General features: G+C 47.0%; 15 non-coding genes across 15 annotated transcripts; all 15 read right to left on the bottom strand.

Moving 5' to 3' along the window:
• Positions 1–4,584: 4,584 nt before the first annotated feature.
• Positions 4,585–4,656, bottom strand: trnat-ugu (transfer RNA threonine (anticodon UGU)). Its single transcript has one exon. It is a non-coding gene; the product is annotated as a tRNA-Thr (tRNA).
• Positions 4,657–5,043: 387 nt separating this feature from the next.
• On the bottom strand, positions 5,044–5,115 carry trnam-cau (transfer RNA methionine (anticodon CAU)). The gene has a single exon. It is a non-coding gene; the product is annotated as a tRNA-Met (tRNA).
• A 1,067-nt stretch (positions 5,116–6,182) lies between these two features.
• trnat-ugu (transfer RNA threonine (anticodon UGU)) lies at positions 6,183–6,254 on the bottom strand. The gene has a single exon. It is a non-coding gene; the product is annotated as a tRNA-Thr (tRNA).
• A 386-nt stretch (positions 6,255–6,640) lies between these two features.
• On the bottom strand, positions 6,641–6,712 carry trnam-cau (transfer RNA methionine (anticodon CAU)). The gene has a single exon. It is a non-coding gene; the product is annotated as a tRNA-Met (tRNA).
• Positions 6,713–7,779: 1,067 nt separating this feature from the next.
• On the bottom strand, positions 7,780–7,851 carry trnat-ugu (transfer RNA threonine (anticodon UGU)). Its single transcript has one exon. It is a non-coding gene; the product is annotated as a tRNA-Thr (tRNA).
• A 399-nt stretch (positions 7,852–8,250) lies between these two features.
• trnam-cau (transfer RNA methionine (anticodon CAU)) lies at positions 8,251–8,322 on the bottom strand. The gene has a single exon. It is a non-coding gene; the product is annotated as a tRNA-Met (tRNA).
• A 1,067-nt stretch (positions 8,323–9,389) lies between these two features.
• Positions 9,390–9,461, bottom strand: trnat-ugu (transfer RNA threonine (anticodon UGU)). Its single transcript has one exon. It is a non-coding gene; the product is annotated as a tRNA-Thr (tRNA).
• A 399-nt stretch (positions 9,462–9,860) lies between these two features.
• trnam-cau (transfer RNA methionine (anticodon CAU)) lies at positions 9,861–9,932 on the bottom strand. The gene has a single exon. It is a non-coding gene; the product is annotated as a tRNA-Met (tRNA).
• Positions 9,933–10,999: 1,067 nt separating this feature from the next.
• On the bottom strand, positions 11,000–11,071 carry trnat-ugu (transfer RNA threonine (anticodon UGU)). The gene has a single exon. It is a non-coding gene; the product is annotated as a tRNA-Thr (tRNA).
• Positions 11,072–11,458: 387 nt separating this feature from the next.
• On the bottom strand, positions 11,459–11,530 carry trnam-cau (transfer RNA methionine (anticodon CAU)). The gene has a single exon. It is a non-coding gene; the product is annotated as a tRNA-Met (tRNA).
• A 1,067-nt stretch (positions 11,531–12,597) lies between these two features.
• Positions 12,598–12,669, bottom strand: trnat-ugu (transfer RNA threonine (anticodon UGU)). The gene has a single exon. It is a non-coding gene; the product is annotated as a tRNA-Thr (tRNA).
• A 399-nt stretch (positions 12,670–13,068) lies between these two features.
• On the bottom strand, positions 13,069–13,140 carry trnam-cau (transfer RNA methionine (anticodon CAU)). The gene has a single exon. It is a non-coding gene; the product is annotated as a tRNA-Met (tRNA).
• A 1,067-nt stretch (positions 13,141–14,207) lies between these two features.
• On the bottom strand, positions 14,208–14,279 carry trnat-ugu (transfer RNA threonine (anticodon UGU)). Its single transcript has one exon. It is a non-coding gene; the product is annotated as a tRNA-Thr (tRNA).
• A 387-nt stretch (positions 14,280–14,666) lies between these two features.
• trnam-cau (transfer RNA methionine (anticodon CAU)) lies at positions 14,667–14,738 on the bottom strand. The gene has a single exon. It is a non-coding gene; the product is annotated as a tRNA-Met (tRNA).
• A 1,067-nt stretch (positions 14,739–15,805) lies between these two features.
• On the bottom strand, positions 15,806–15,877 carry trnat-ugu (transfer RNA threonine (anticodon UGU)). Its single transcript has one exon. It is a non-coding gene; the product is annotated as a tRNA-Thr (tRNA).
• Between the last annotated feature and the right edge of the window lie 130 nt (positions 15,878–16,007).

Genomic DNA, 16,007 nt, shown 5'->3' with positions numbered 1-16,007 from the left:
TATATAACTTCTTGGAATATCAGCAACTTAAATCAATTATTACTAAAAAGTTTAAATACAGAGACAACGATTTAAAGCTACCAGATGTAGTTACCACTCTGATCAATTTCTCAATGAATAAAACTCTCTCCAAAATATACAAACTTTTATGTAATTTAGATAACAATATTTCACTTCCGACAACAAAATGGGATGCGGATTTGAGCATCAGCACAGATGAAAGTTTTTGGTCAGAACTTTGTCTAAACACCTTTAAAATGACAAAAAATCCAAATCTGCAGCTAATCCATTTCAAAACTCTTCACAGAATTTACTACACTGGACAGAGGATGTTCAAGATGGGTCTCAGTAACTCAGACATTTGTCAGCACTGTGACAGTAATCTACCCGACAATTACATGCATGCACTATGGTTCTGCACGCCTGTCCAGGCTCTCTGGCAGCAGGTATGTGCCGATCTATCAGTCTGGCTTAAGGTTTCAATCACAGCTTCACCGTCACTTTGTGTGCTTGGTGACATGAGTGCCATCGATGTAGAAGGAGGATTAGGCTCTATCATTTTCATAACTCTTTGCATTGCTAAAAAAACTATTTTAATAAATTGGAAAAGCAAAAAAAATATAAATATAAGTCAACACAGAAATCTGCTGCTTGATCATATCAGCTTGGAAAAAATGTCAGCCCAAAGTTCAAGTAACTTTGAAAGAATTCGGTCTCTCTGGTCTCCCATAGCTAACTCCGTGACTTAGGGGGTGGGGGGGGCATGGTCGTCGCTGCTCCTTGCCCTTCTGCCGTGGGCCGGGGTGGGGGTCGGGGCCTCCGGTGCCTGGCCGGGGGTGGTGGGGGCTCCGTTGGTCGGGGGGTCGGGTCCGGCGCCTGGGTGGGGCGGCCTGGGGCGCTGCGTGGTCCTCTGGGCTTGGGTGTGGGGGTGCGTGGTGGGGGGGGTGGGGTGGTGGTCTGGCTTGGCTTGGGGGGGTGGTCCCTTTGCCTGTGCTGGGGGGGGTTGGCGGGGGGCGCTGCTCGGGGGGGGGGGGGCCCAGCGGCGCTGGATGGGCTTCCCGTCTACACCTGGGGCTGGGATCGGCCCTTCCCTGGCTCTGGGGCGGGACGGGACAACCCTCTTGGGGCCCCCGGTCGCTCTGGGTGTCATCCGCTTCGGCTGCGGGGTCTGGGGGTGGGGTGGGGTGGGGGTCTTGTCGGCCCTGTCCTGTGGGGGGGCATTCTGGGGGAGGGGGGGGGCCCTATTGGTACGGGGCAGGGGGGGTTGACGGGTCGGGGTCTCCGCTGAGGCCATCGGCGGTTTCCCCGGTCGGTTGGCTGCCTCGGTCCCGTCGAGGCCTGACCAGAGCTCTTCTAGGGCCGGCGTTTGGGGGTGGGGGCCTGGGCTTGCTCCGGGGGGGGCCGGCGCTTTCTGGCTCCCCTCTCTCTGTGTGGGGGTGGTGGTGCTGGGCCTGGGGTGTCTGCGCCTCCGGGGGTGGGGCCCCGGGGCTGGGTGGGCCTGGCCCCCTTGCTGGGGGGGGGGGGCGGGGGACGGCTGTTTGACCACCGGGGGACAGTCTATCATCTGTCCCCAACTTACCCCCTTCCTCATATAACCTCATAATAGGGTGAGGGGGTGGGGGGCTTAGCCTGCGATGAGCCTTGGGGGGGGGGGTTCACTAGGCAGTGACCCCCCTCCTGTGGTTGCCGTATGGAGTGGGCCCCCCCTCTTTCGGTTTTATTTGCACCTTAGACATGTAGGGCCCTTGGTAGGGGGGGTGCTTGGACATCACTGCCAGCAAGCAGCGGATGTCCTCCTAGCACCCTACCCGCCAATTTTAACCGCACCTTAGACATTTAGGGCCCCTTGGTGGGGAGGGTGAGGGGACGTCACTGTGAGTAATCAGGAGACGTCCCCTTAGTGCCCTACCCGCCAATTTTAACCGCACCCCCCTTAGTACACACACCCCTCCCCCCTCAATATATACATCCCAACATAAACACACACACATGCACACACACACTCTCTCAAACACACATACACGCACACACATTTTGCAAGGAAGGTGGGACCTAGGACCATCTGTCCCCTGCCTCTTCCCTGGTGGGGGGTGCGGGCCCCTTTGCAACGGCGGCTGTGTCCCCGGGGTGCTGGCTTCCTGGGCCCGGCGGTGCTCTCTCCGTGCGGTGGGGGGGTTCACATTACATCTGAGCCGGGGGTGTTCGTGTCCCTGGGGGGTGGGTTCTGGTCCTTGCTCCTGATTGCTGGGCCCCGCCAAATTTCCAACTGTGGCCGAGCCTGGTCGGGCCATATTTACAACACCCCTTGTGGGCCCTCTTTTTTCCCCGGGGTTCCCCCCTCCTGGGCGGGGGCGGCGGGCCCCTGCCTCGCTCCTCCCTGGACCAACCGTTGGCCGGGCGGATGGCTGCCTGGAGTGCGGAGTGGGTCTCCCTTGGGGGGTCCTGGCCCGTACCTGGGGTTGGGGCGGGGGGATGCCCGGAACTCCTGGGTGGTGGTGGGGTGCTCGTCTGGGGCTGTGGGCGTCCTTCTCCGGTGGGGCCCTGCGTTGGGTTCTCCCGGCGCGGCGGGGGGGGCTGCTCTCCTGGTTGGGCTGGGGCGGCGCCCTCTTTCCCTCCGTGCCTCCCTGCTCTCTGGCTCTGGGGGCCTTGCGGCGGCCCTGCTGGCCCTGGCCTGGGTGGCGGGCTTGGTCGCCCGGGCGGCGGTTGTTCCCTGCCGGTTCCCGTGTGGTGTTGGGGGGAGTCCGGCTGCCGCTGCTGGTGCGGTGGGGGTCTTGGGGTGGGGATGGCTGGGCACTCTCCCTCCTTCTTTTCACGTTCCACCATCCATTTTAGAAGAACATAAACACTCACCTGAGCACAGGTGTCAGCTCAACAGACTGAATGACTGAAATATTTCACACTAGTTGGTTTTAAGGCATAAGTATGCGTGTGAACACTATCTGTTTTGTGTACATGTCGACAGGTGGACATTTTTGCAACTAACAAGTGTGTTTATAACATTTGAGTGTGTGTGTGGACAGGCTCCGCCCTTTCTTTTTTTTTTGTTTTTTTTTTACATTTGAACCTTACCATAATGATTAACAACCAGTAAACTTGTTGCTTTATGCTGCTTCATGGTCTTATCCCCCTTCCCCTCCTATTATCACCCCCTACCCCCCCTCTCTCTAACATCCCTCTTTCTTCTTCCCCTCTTTCCTAAAAAAAAAAAAAAAAAAAAAAAAAAAAGAATGCTCCAAGAGAGAGTTAAACATTGTGAGTGTGTGAAGATTCTACCTCTTTGTGCAGTTTGGCAACTAAGTTCTCAATGAGGCGCTGTTAGCTTGAAAAAAGAAGCGCAGTGGCTGTTTCTAAAGTAAGATTAGAGAAAGCCAATTAAACTGCATTTTCAGTAGGAGGCATGCATTATTTAATGTCATGGGAATAATCTGCCCTGTCATCATCATAGTTAGCAGAGGATGGTTTCAATCCATCGACCTCTGGGTTATGGGCCCAGCACGCTTCCGCTGCGCCACTCGCTTCTGTTGTCTTCTCTGTCAGTGTTTTTGGCACCAGTTTGAGTCTGATATACCTGCCTAAGCAGACCTAAGGTTTCAGGATAAATTGCCTGAAAATGCTCGCCTGAGAGAATGCTTCATGAAAGAGTTAAACAATACGGCCATTTAACATTCTACCTCTTTGTGCTGTTTGGCAAAGTGCTAAGTGCTCAATGAAGGTGCCGTTAGCATGAAAGAGAAGCTAAATGGCACAAGCCGGTGTTGTTTAAAGGGAGATAAATTTGTCATGCTAGCTAGACATTTTGATGGGCTTGAAAAACGAAAGTTTTTTTCGGCTGGATTCACCATTCCCCAATATGATATCTACAAACTGAGAATAGACAAGGCCCGCCAAAAAACTTGTTTTCAGTAGGATGCAGGCAATAATAATAGAGACTAAAGCCACATTTCCCCTAAAAACAAGGCGATATGCTGAAAGACAGATTAGTTAGCAGAGGATGGTTTCGGTCCTTCGACCTCTGGGTTATGGGCCCAGCACGCTTCCGCTGCGCCACTCTGCTTCTTGTTTGCAGTGATCACTGTTGATGTCAAGAGTTTGAGTGTGATATAACCAACTGCAATAGTGGGGTTTGAGGCGTTTTTTTAAGTTCTCTTACGGCGCCATTCTGGATTGCTAGACAAGGTGCAGGATAAAGGACGAGCAGCAAAGTCTGTAAGAACCTGTCCTTTAATAGTCCATTTGTAAGAAAGGGCCAGTTGAACTGGTACAGAGTTAATGCCCAAGGTCTTGGAAGTGAATCTAAAATTCCCCTCTCCTAGTAGTCCCACAAGACTTTGTTTAATGTTTAGTCTCCCTACGCCATTGCAGGCACCAATGTGAATTGAGCCCATGGTGTTCGGCCGGATAGACCAACACCTTACCACTTGTGAACCATGTCTTGGTATGTGTAAAGGTAAAGAAAGAGCTTTATTGGCAGGGCCTGCAACACAAAATGAAGCAATGTGCTCTGTGCATATACAAGTGAGCAAAGGGTTTTTAATCACATTGCACTTGCCAGGTTGTTTGTGGTCAGTCTACCAATGCCATTTCAGGCACGGATGGGGATTGAACCCATGATTTTTGGTTTACAAGACCAACGCCTTACCACTTGGCCACCATGCCTCTTGACACGGTGATGGAAAGAAAGAACTCTATTGACATGTCCTGCTACTCAAAAGCAAGTATTGACACTGGCGCAGTCATAGGAACATGGGCTTTCCACAAAACAGAGTGGAGGCGGTGAGCTTTATCAACGGAACTGTGTGGGGAAGAAAATGGTTGCCTGAAAGAATGCTCCATGAGAGAGTTAAACATTGTGAGTGTGTGAAGATTCTACCTCTTTGTGCAGTTTGGCAACTAAGTTCTCAATGAGGCGCTGTTAGCTTGAAAAAAGAAGCGCAGTGGCTGTTTCTAAAGTAAGATGAGAGAAAGCCAATTAAACTGCATTTTCAGTAGGAGGCATGCATTATTTAATGTCATGGCAATAATCTGCCCTGTCATCATCATAGTTAGCAGAGGATGGTTTCGATCCATCGACCTCTGGGTTATGGGCCCAGCACGCTTCCGCTGCGCCACTCTGCTTCTGTTGTCTTCTCTGTCAGTGTTTTTGGCACCAGTTTGAGTCTGATATACCTGCCTAAGCAGACCTAAGGTTTCAGGATAAATTGCCTGAAAATGCTCGCCTGAGAGAATGCTTCATGAAAGAGTTAAACAATACGGCCATTTAACATTCTACCTCTTTGTGCTGTTTGGCAAAGTGCTAAGTGCTCAATGAAGGTGCCGTTAGCATGAAAGAGAAGCTAAATGGCACAAGCCGGTGTTGTTTAAAGGGAGATAAATTTGTCATGCTAGCTAGACATTTTGATGGGCTTGAAAAACGAAAGTTTTTTTCGGCTGGATTCACCATTCCCCAATATGATATCTACAAACTGAGAATAGACAAGGCCCGCCAAAAAACTTGTTTTCAGTAGGATGCAGGCAATAATAATAGAGACTAAAGCCACATTTCCCCTAAAAACAAGGCGATATGCTGAAAGACAGATTAGTTAGCAGAGGATGGTTTCGGTCCTTCGACCTCTGGGTTATGGGCCCAGCACGCTTCCGCTGCGCCACTCTGCTTCATGTTTGCAGTGATCACTGTTGATGTCAAGAGTTTGAGTGTGATATAACCAACTGCAATAGTGGGGTTTGAGGCGTTTTTTTAAGTTCTCTTACGGCGCCATTCTGGATTGCTAGACAAGGTGCAGGATAAAGGACGAGCAGCAAAGTCTGTAAGAACCTGTCCTTTAATAGTCCATTTGTAAGAAAGGGCCAGTTGAACTGGTACAGAGTTAATGCCCAAGGTCTTGGAAGTGAATCTAAAATTCCCCTCTCCTAGTAGTCCCACAAGACTTTATTTAATGTTTAGTCTCCCTACGCCATTGCAGGCACCAATGTGAATAGAGCCCATGGTGTTCGGCCGGATAGACCAACACCTTACCACTTGTGAACCATGTCTTGGTATGCGTAAAGGTAAAGAAAGAGCTTTATTGGCAGGGCCTGCAACACAAAATGAAGCAACGTGCTCTGTGCAAATACAAGTGAGCAAAGGGTTTTTAATCACATTGCACTTGCCAGGTTGTTTGTGGTCAGTCTACCAATGCCATTTCAGGCACGGATGGGGATTGAACCCATGATTTTTGGTTTACAAGACCAACGCCTTACCACTTGGCCACCATGCCTCTTGACACCCTGATGGAAAGAAAGAACTCTATTGACATGTCCTGCTACTCAAAAGCAAGTATTGACACTGGCGCAGTCATAGGAACATGGGCTTTCCACAAAACAGAGTGGAGGCGGTGAGCTTTATCAAAGGAACTGTGAGGGGAAGAAAATGGTTGCCTGAAAGAATGCTCCTTGAGAGATTTAAACATTGTGAGTGTGTGAAGATTCTACCTCTTTGTGCAGTTTGGCAACTAAGTTCTCAATGAGGCGCTGTTAGCTTGAAAAAAGAAGCGCAGTGGCTGTTTCTAAAGTAAGATGAGAGAAAGCCCATTAAACTGCATTTTCAGTAGGAGGCATGCATTATTTAATGTTAGGCAATAATCTGCCCTGTCATCATCATAGTTAGCAGAGGATGGTTTCGATCCATCGACCTCTGGGTTATGGGCCCAGCACGCTTCCGCTGCGCCACTCTGCTTCTGTTGTCTTCTCTGTCAGTGTTTTTGGCACCAGTTTGAGTCTGATATACCTGCCTAAGCAGACCTAAGGTTTCAGGATAAATTGCCTGAAAATGCTCGCCTGAGAGAATGCTTCATGAAAGAGTTAAACAATACGGCCATTTAACATTCTACCTCTTTGTGCTGTTTGGCAAAGTGCTAAGTGCTCAATGAAGGTTCCGTTAGCATGAAAGAGAAGCTAAATGGCACAAGCCGGTGTTGTTTAAAGGGAGATAAATTTGTCATGCTAGCTAGACATTTTGATGGGCTTGAAAAACGAAAGTTTTTTTCGGCCGGATTCACCATTCCCCAATATGATATCTACAAACTGAGAATAGACAAGGCCCGCCAAAAAACTTGTTTTCAGTAGGATGCAGGCAATAATAATAGAGACTAAAGCCACATTTCCCCTAAAAACAAGGCGATATGCTGAAAGACAGATTAGTTAGCAGAGGATGGTTTCGGTCCATCGACCTCTGGGTTATGGGCCCAGCACGCTTCCGCTGCGCCACTCTGCTTCTTGTTTGCAGTGATCACTGTTGATGTCAAGAGTTTGAGTGTGATATAACCAACTGCAATAGTGGGGTTTGAGGCGTTTTTTTAAGTTCTCTTACGGCGCCATTCTGGATTGCTAGACAAGGTGCAGGATAAAGGACGAGCAGCAAAGTCTGTAAGAACCTGTCCTTTAATAGTCCATTTGTAAGAAAGGGCCAGTTGAACTGGTACAGAGTTAATGCCCAAGGTCTTGGAAGTGAATCTAAAATTCCCCTCTCCTAGTAGTCCCACAAGACTTTGTTTAATGTTTAGTCTCCCTACGCCATTGCAGGCACCAATGTGAATAGAGCCCATGGTGTTCGGCCGGATAGACCAACACCTTACCACTTGTGAACCATGTCTTGGTATGCGTAAAGGTAAAGAAAGAGCTTTATTGGCAGGGCCTGCAACACAAAATGAAGCAACGTGCTCTGTGCATATACAAGTGAGCAAAGGGTTTTTAATCACATTGCACTTGCCAGGTTGTTTGTGGTCAGTCTACCAATGCCATTTCAGGCACGGATGGGGATTGAACCCATGATTTTTGGTTTACAAGACCAACGCCTTACCACTTGGCCACCATGCCTCTTGACACCCTGATGGAAAGAAAGAACTCTATTGACATGTCCTGCTACTCAAAAGCAAGTATTGACACTGGCGCAGTCATAGGAACATGGGCTTTCCACAAAACAGAGTGGAGGCGGTGAGCTTTATCAACGGAACTGTGTGGGGAAGAAAATGGTTGCCTGAAAGAATGCTCCATGAGAGAGTTAAACATTGTGAGTGTGTGAAGATTCTACCTCTTTGTGCAGTTTGGCAACTAAGTTCTCAATGAGGCGCTGTTAGCTTGAAAAAAGAAGCGCAGTGGCTGACGCTGGGGTTGTTCCTAAAGTAAGATGAGAGAAAGCCCATTAAACTGCATTTTCAGTAGGAGGCATGCATTATTTAATGTCATGGCAATAATCTGCCCTGTCATCATCATAGTTAGCAGAGGATGGTTTCGATCCATCGACCTCTGGGTTATGGGCCCAGCACGCTTCCGCTGCGCCACTCTGCTTCTGTTGTCTTCTCTGTCAGTGTTTTTGGCACCAGTTTGAGTCTGATATACCTGCCTAAGCAGACCTAAGGTTTCAGGATAAATTGCCTGAAAATGCTCGCCTGAGAGAATGCTTCATGAAAGAGTTAAACAATACGCCCATTTAACATTCTACCTCTTTGTGCTGTTTGGCAAAGTGCTAAGTGCTCAATGAAGGTGCCGTTAGCATGAAAGAGAAGCTAAATGGCACAAGCCGGTGTTGTTTAAAGGGAGATAAATTTGTCATGCTAGCTAGACATTTTGATGGGCTTGAAAAACGAAAGTTTTTTTCGGCTGGATTCACCATTCCCCAATATGATATCTACAAACTGAGAATAGACAAGGCCCGCCAAAAAACTTGTTTTCAGTAGGATGCATGCAATAATAAGAGAGACTAAAGCCACATTTCCCCTAAAAACAAGGCGATATGCTGAAAGACAGATTAGTTAGCAGAGGATGGTTTCGGTCCATCGACCTCTGGGTTATGGGCCCAGCACGCTTCCGCTGCGCCACTCTGCTTCTTGTTTGCAGTGATCACTGTTGATGTCAAGAGTTTGAGTGTGATATAACCAACTGCAATAGTGGGGTTTGAGGCGTTTTTTTAAGTTCTCTTACGGCGCCATTCTGGATTGCTAGACAAGGTGCAGGATAAAGGACGAGCAGCAAAGTCTGTAAGAACCTGTCCTTTAATAGTCCATTTGTAAGAAAGGGCCAGTTGAACTGGTTCAGAGTTAATGCCCAAGGTCTTGGAAGTGAATCTAAAATTCCCCTCTCCTAGTAGTCCGACAAGACTTTGTTTAATGTTTAGTCTCCCTACGCCATTGCAGGCACCAATGTGAACAGAGCCCATGGTGTTCGGCCGGATAGACCAACACCTTACCACTTGTGAACCATGTCTTGGTATGCGTAAAGGTAAAGAAAGAGCTTTATTGGCAGGGCCTGCAACACAAAATGAAGCAACGTGCTCTGTGCATATACAAGTGAGCAAAGGGTTTTTAATCACATTGCACTTGCCAGGTTGTTTGTGGTCAGTCTACCAATGCCATTTCAGGCACGGATGGGGATTGAACCCATGATTTTTGGTTTACAAGACCAACGCCTTACCACTTGGCCACCATGCCTCTTGACACGCTGATGGAAAGAAAGAACTCTATTGACATGTCTTGCTACTCAAAAGCAAGTATTGACACTGGCGCAGTCATAGGAACATGGGCTTTCCACAAAACAGAGTGGAGGCGGTGAGCTTTATCAACGGAACTGTGTGGGGAAGAAAATGGTTGCCTGAAAGAATGCTCCATGAGAGAGTTAAACATTGTGAGTGTGTGAAGATTCTACCTCTTTGTGCAGTTTGGCAACTAAGTTCTCAATGAGGCGCTGTTAGCATGAAAAAAGAAGCGCAGTGGCTGACGCTGGGGTTGTTTCTAAAGTAAGATGAGAGAAAGCCCATTAAACTGCATTTTCAGTAGGAGGCATGCATTATTTAATGTCATGGCAATAATCTGCCCTGTCATCATCATAGTTAGCAGAGGATGGTTTCGATCCATCGACCTCTGGGTTATGGGCCCAGCACGCTTCCGCTGCGCCACTCTGCTTCTGTTGTCTTCTCTGTCAGTGTTTTTGGCACCAGTTTGAGTCTGATATACCTGCCTAAGCAGACCTAAGGTTTCAGGATAAATTGCCTGAAAATGCTCGCCTGAGAGAATGCTTCATGAAAGAGTTAAACAATACGGCCATTTAACATTCTACCTCTTTGTGCTGTTTGGCAAAGTGCTAAGTGCTCAATGAAGGTGCCGTTAGCATGAAAGAGAAGCTAAATGGCACAAGCCGGTGTTGTTTAAAGGGAGATAAATTTGTCATGCTAGCTAGACATTTTGATGGGCTTGAAAAACGAAAGTTTTTTTCGGCTGGATTCACCATTCCCCAATATGATATCTACAAACTGAGAATAGACAAGGCCCGCCAAAAAACTTGTTTTCAGTAGGATGCAGGCAATAATAATAGAGACTAAAGCCACATTTCCCCTAAAAACAAGGCGATATGCTGAAAGACAAATTTGTTAGCAGAGGATGGTTTCGGTCCATCGACCTCTGGGTTATGGGCCCAGCACGCTTCCGCTGCGCCACTCTGCTTCTTGTTTGCAGTGATCACTGTTGATGTCAAGAGTTTGAGTGTGATATAACCAACTGCAATAGTGGGGTTTGAGGCGTTTTTTTAAGTTCTCTTACGGCGCCATTCTGGATTGCTAGACAAGGTGCAGGATAAAGGACGAGCAGCAAAGTCTGTAAGAACCTGTCCTTTAATAGTCCATTTGTAAGAAAGGGCCAGTTGAACTGGTACAGAGTTAATGCCCAAGGTCTTGGAAGTGAATCTAAAATTCCCCTCTCCTAGTAGTCCCACAAGACTTTGTTTAATGTTTAGTCTCCCTACGCCATTGCAGGCACCAATGTGAATTGAGCCCATGGTGTTCGGCCGGATAGACCAACACCTTACCACTTGTGAACCATGTCTTGGTATGCGTAAAGGTAAAGAAAGAGCTTTATTGGCAGGGCCTGCAACACAAAATGAAGCAACGTGCTCTGTGAATATACAAGTGAGCTAAGGGTTTTTAATAACATTGCACTTGCCAGGTTGTTTGTGGTCAGTCTACCAATGCCATTTCAGGCACGGATGGGGATTGAACCCATGATTTTTGGTTTACAAGACCAACGCCTTACCACTTGGCCACCATGCCTCTTGACACCCTGATGGAAAGAAAGAACTCTATTGACATGTCCTGCTACTCAAAAGCAAGTATTGACACTGGCGCAGTCAAAGGAACATAGGCTTTCCACAAAACAGAGTGGAGGCGGTGAGCTTTATCAACGGAACTGTGTGGGGAAGAAAATGGTTGCCTGAAAGAATGCTCCATGAGAGAGTTAAACATTGTGAGCGTGTGAAGATTCTACCTCTTTGTGCAGTTTGGCAACTAAGTTCTCAATGAGGCGCTGGTAGCTTGAAAAAAGAAGCGCAGTGGCTGTTTCTAAAGTAAGATGAGAGAAAGCCCATTAAACTGCATTTTCAGTAGGAGGCATGCATTATTTAATGTCATGGCAATAATCTGCCCTGTCATCATCATAGTTAGCAGAGGATGGTTTCGATCCATCGACCTCTGGGTTATGGGCCCAGCACGCTTCCGCTGCGCCACTCTGCCTTTGTTGTCTTCTCTGTCAGTGTTTTTGGCACCAGTTTCAGTCTGATATACCTGCCTAAGCAGACCTAAGGTTTCAGGATAAATTGCCTGAAAATGCTCGCCTGAGAGAATGCTTCATGAAAGAGTTAAACAATACGCCCATTTAACATTCTACCTCTTTGTGCTGTTTGGCAAAGTGCTAAGTGCTCAATGAAGGTGCCGTTAGCATGAAAGAGAAGCTAAATGGCACAAGCCGGTGTTGTTTAAAGGGAGATAAATTTGTCATGCTAGCTAGACATTTTGATGGGCTTGAAAAACGAAAGTTTTTTTCGGCTGGATTCACCATTCCCCAATATGATATCTACAAACTGAGAATAGACAAGGCCCGCCAAAAAACTTGTTTTCAGTAGGATGCATGCAATAATAAGAGAGACTAAAGCCACATTTCCCCTAAAAACAAGGCGATATGCTGAAAGACAGATTAGTTAGCAGAGGATGGTTTCGGTCCATCGACCTCTGGGTTATGGGCCCAGCACGCTTCCGCTGCGCCACTCTGCTTCTTGTTTGCAGTGATCACTGTTGATGTCAAGAGTTTGAGTGTGATATAACCAACTGCAATAGTGGGGTTTGAGGCGTTTTTTTAAGTTCTCTTACGGCGCCATTCTGGATTGCTAGACAAGGTGCAGGATAAAGGACGAGCAGCAAAGTCTGTAAGAACCTGTCCTTTAATAGTCCATTTGTAAGAAAGGGCCAGTTGAACTGGTTCAGAGTTAATGCCCAAGGTCTTGGAAGTGAATCTAAAATTCCCCTCTCCTAGTAGTCCGACAAGACTTTGTTTAATGTTTAGTCTCCCTACGCCATTGCAGGCACCAATGTGAACAGAGCCCATGGTGTTCGGCCGGATAGACCAACACCTTACCACTTGTGAACCATGTCTTGGTATGCGTAAAGGTAAAGAAAGAGCTTTATTGGCAGGGCCTGCAACACAAAATGAAGCAACGTGCTCTGTGCATATACAAGTGAGCAAAGGGTTTTTAATCACATTGCACTTGCCAGGTTGTTTGTGGTCAGTCTACCAATGCCATTTCAGGCACGGATGGGGATTGAACCCATGATTTTTGGTTTACAAGACCAACGCCTTACCACTTGGCCACCATGCCTCTTGACACGCTGATGGAAAGAAAGAACTCTATTGACATGTCTTGCTACTCAAAAGCAAGTATTGACACTGGCGCAGTCATAGGAACATGGGCTTTCCACAAAACAGAGTGGAGGCGGTGAGCTTTATCAACGGAACTGTGTGGGGAAGAAAATGGTTGCCTGAAAGAATGCTCCATGAGAGAGTTAAACATTGTGAGTGTGTGAAGATTCTACCTCTTTGTGCAGTTTGGCAACTAAGTTCTCAATGAGGCGCTGTTAGCATGAAAAAAGAAGCGCAGTGGCTGACGCTGGGGTTGTTTCTAAAGTAAGATGAGAGAAAGCCCATTAAACTGCATTTTCAGTAGGAGGCATGCATTATTTAATGTCATGGCAATAATCTGCCCTGTCATCATCATAGTTAGCAGAGGATGGTTTCGATCCATCGACCTCTGGGTTATGGGCCCAGCACGCTTCCGCTGCGCCACTCTGCTTCTGTTGTCTTCTCTGTCAGTGTTTTTGGCACCAGTTTGAGTCTGATATACCTGCCTAAGCAGACCTAAGGTTTCAGGATAAATTGCCTGAAAATGCTCGCCTGAGAGAATGCTTCATGAAAGAGTTAAACAATACGGCCATTTAACATTCTACCTCTTTGTGCTGTTTGGCAAAGTGCTAAGTGCTCAATGAAGGTGCCGTTAGCATGAAAGAGAAGCTAAATGGCACAAGCCGGTGTTGTTTAAAGGGAGATAAATTTGTCATGCTAGCTAGACATTTTGATGGGCTTGAAAAACGAAAGTTTTTTTCGGCTGGATTCACCATTCCCCAATATGATATCTACAAACTGAGAATAGACAAGGCCCGCCAAAAAACTTGTTTTCAGTAGGATGCAGGCAATAATAATAGAGACTAAAGCCACATTTCCCCTAAAAACAAGGCGATATGCTGAAAGACAAATTTGTTAGCAGAGGATGGTTTCGGTCCATCGACCTCTGGGTTATGGGCCCAGCACGCTTCCGCTGCGCCACTCTGCTTCTTGTTTGCAGTGATCACTGTTGATGTCAAGAGTTTGAGTGTGATATAACCAACTGCAATAGTGGGGTTTGAGGCGTTTTTTTAAGTTCTCTTACGGCGCCATTCTGGATTGCTAGACAAGGTGCAGGATAAAGGACGAGCAGCAAAGTCTGTAAGAACCTGTCCTTTAATAGTCCATTTGTAAGAAAGGGCCAGTTGAACTGGTACAGAGTTAATGCCCAAGGTCTTGGAAGTGAATCTAAAATTCCCCTCTCCTAGTAGTCCCACAAGACTTTGTTTAATGTTTAGTCTCCCTACGCCATTGCAGGCACCAATGTGAATTGAGCCCATGGTGTTCGGCCGGATAGACCAACACCTTACCACTTGTGAACCATGTCTTGGTATGCGTAAAGGTAAAGAAAGAGCTTTATTGGCAGGGCCTGCAACACAAAATGAAGCAACGTGCTCTGTGAATATACAAGTGAGCTAAGGGTTTTTAATAACATTGCACTTGCCAGGTTGTTTGTGGTCAGTCTACCAATGCCATTTCAGGCACGGATGGGGATTGAACCCATGATTTTTGGTTTACAAGACCAACGCCTTACCACTTGGCCACCATGCCTCTTGACACCCTGATGGAAAGAAAGAACTCTATTGACATGTCCTGCTACTCAAAAGCAAGTATTGACACTGGCGCAGTCAAAGGAACATAGGCTTTCCACAAAACAGAGTGGAGGCGGTGAGCTTTATCAACGGAACTGTGTGGGGAAGAAAATGGTTGCCTGAAAGAATGCTCCATGAGAGAGTTAAACATTGTGAGCGTGTGAAGATTCTACCTCTTTGTGCAGTTTGGCAACTAAGTTCTCAATGAGGCGCTGGTAGCTTGAAAAAAGAAGCGCAGTGGCTGTTTCTAAAGTAAGATGAGAGAAAGCCCATTAAACTGCATTTTCAGTAGGAGGCATGCATTATTTAATGTCATGGCAATAATCTGCCCTGTCATCATCATAGTTAGCAGAGGATGGTTTCGATCCATCGACCTCTGGGTTATGGGCCCAGCACGCTTCCGCTGCGCCACTCTGCCTTTGTTGTCTTCTCTGTCAGTGTTTTTGGCACCAGTTTCAGTCTGATATACCTGCCTAAGCAGACCTAAGGTTTCAGGATAAATTGCCTGAAAATGCTCGCCTGAGAGAATGCTTCATGAAAGAGTTAAACAATACGCCCATTTAACATTCTACCTCTTTGTGCTGTTTGGCAAAGTGCTAAGTGCTCAATGAAGGTGCCGTTAGCATGAAAGAGAAGCTAAATGGCACAAGCCGGTGTTGTTTAAAGGGAGATAAATTTGTCATGCTAGCTAGACATTTTGATGGGCTTGAAAAACGAAAGTTTTTTTCGGCTGGATTCACCATTCCCCAATATGATATCTACAAACTGAGAATAGACAAGGCCCGCCAAAAAACTTGTTTTCAGTAGGATGCAGGCAATAATAATAGAGACTAAAGCCACATTTCCCCTAAAAACAAGGCGATATGCTGAAAGACAGATTAGTTAGCAGAGGATGGTTTCGGTCCATCGACCTCTGGGTTATGGGCCCAGCACGCTTCCGCTGCGCCACTCTGCTTCTTGTTTGCAGTGATCACTGTTGATGTCAAGAGTTTGAGTGTGATATAACCAACTGCAATAGTGGGGTTTGAGGCGTTTTTTTAAGTTCTCTTACGGCGCCATTCTGGATTGCTAGACAAGGTGCAGGATAAAGGACGAGCAGCAAAGTCTGTAAGAACCTGTCCTTTAATAGTCCATTTGTAAGAAAGGGCCAGTTGAACTGGTACAGAGTTAATGCCCAAGGTCTTGGAAGTGAATCTAAAATTCCCCTCTCCTAGTAGTCCCACAAGACTTTGTTTAATGTTTAGTCTCCCTACGCCATTGCAGGCACCAATGTGAATTGAGCCCATGGTGTTCGGCCGGATAGACCAACACCTTACCACTTGTGAACCATGTCTTGGTATGCGTAAAGGTAAAGAAAGAGCTTTATTGGCAGGGCCTGCAACACAAAATGAAGCAACGTGCTCTGTGAATATACAAGTGAGCTAAGGGTTTTTAATAACATTGCACTTGCCAGGTTGTTTGTGGTCAGTCTACCAATGCCATTTCAGGCACGGATGGGGATTGAACCCATGATTTTTGGTTTACAAGACCAACGCCTTACCACTTGGCCACCATGCCTCTTGACACCCTGATGGAAAGAAAGAACTCTATTGACATGTCCTGCTACTCAAAAGCAAGTATTGACACTGGCGCAGTCAAAGGAACATAGGCTTTCCACAAAACAGAGTGGAGGCGGTGAGCTTTATCA

Source organism: Oryzias latipes, chromosome 18 (genome assembly GCF_053564925.1).
Source record: "Oryzias latipes strain Hd-rR chromosome 18, Olatipes_Hd-rR_3.1".
NCBI classification, from domain to species: Eukaryota; Metazoa; Chordata; class Actinopteri; order Beloniformes; family Adrianichthyidae; genus Oryzias; species Oryzias latipes.
The sequence above is the reverse complement of the archived record's forward strand: the minus strand, read 5'-3'. Positions and strand labels throughout refer to the sequence as shown.